The sequence below is a fragment of the Volvox carteri genome, assembly GCF_000143455.1.
Source record: "Volvox carteri f. nagariensis unplaced genomic scaffold VOLCAscaffold_61, whole genome shotgun sequence".
In the NCBI taxonomy this organism is placed as follows: domain Eukaryota; kingdom Viridiplantae; phylum Chlorophyta; class Chlorophyceae; order Chlamydomonadales; family Volvocaceae; genus Volvox; species Volvox carteri.
Genome location: NW_003307604.1, coordinates 13,995 through 14,978, shown reverse-complemented (window position 1 = coordinate 14,978; position 984 = coordinate 13,995).

Genomic DNA, 984 nt, shown 5'->3' with positions numbered 1-984 from the left:
GACGTGCCTGCCCTAATTCTCATGTTCACATCCACGTGCTGCACGTGCAGCAGGCCTCGGAAGATGGGGATGACGTCCAGCCGGGAATGGAGGTAAGATGGGGGCGAGGGTCGGGGCTCTTATGTGTTTTACGTGGGGCATCAAAACGCTGTCGTACTCCGATATGGCTATCGGAATACAGCAGATTTGTTTGATGCAGGCAGGTAGTTGTGGGGCACAGCTGTGCCAGGGTTGTTTTTCTTTGTGGATTCGTTACCCGTTGCCCTCTTTCTTGTTCCTGATGCTATCGAGGGTGGCTGGGGCTGATTGGGGGAGGGGGGTGTGTATGTTTCGCCTCCGTCATTGACGTGCCTGCCCTAATTGACGTGCCTGCCCTAATTCTCATGTTCACATCCACGTGCTGCACGTGCAGCAGGCCTCGGAAGATGGGGATGACGTCCAGCCGGGAATGGAGGTAAGATGGGGAGGAGGGTCAGGGCTCTTATGTGTTTTACGTGGGGCATCAAAACGCTGTCGTACTCCGATATGGCTATCGGAGTACGGCAGATTTGTTTGATGCAGGCAGGTAGTTGTGGGGCACAGCTGTGCCAGGGTCGTTTTTCTTTGTGGATTCGTTACCCCTTGCCCTCTTTCTTGTTCCTGATGCTATGGAGGGTGGCTGGGGCTGGTTGGGGGAGGGGGGCGTGTATGTTTCGCCTCCGTCATTGACGTGCCTGCCCTAATTGACGTGCCTGCCCTAATTCTCATGTTCACATCCACGTGCTGCACGTGCAGCAGGCCTCGGAAGATGGGGATGACGTCCAGCCGGGAATGGAGGTAAGATGGGGAGGAGGGTCAGGGCTCTTATGTGTTTTACGTGGGGCATCAAAACGCTGTCGTACTCCGATATGGCTATCGGAGTACGGCAGATTTGTTTGATGCAGGCAGGTAGTTGTGGGGCACAGCTGTGCCAGGGTCGTTTTTCTTTGTGGATTCGTTACCCCT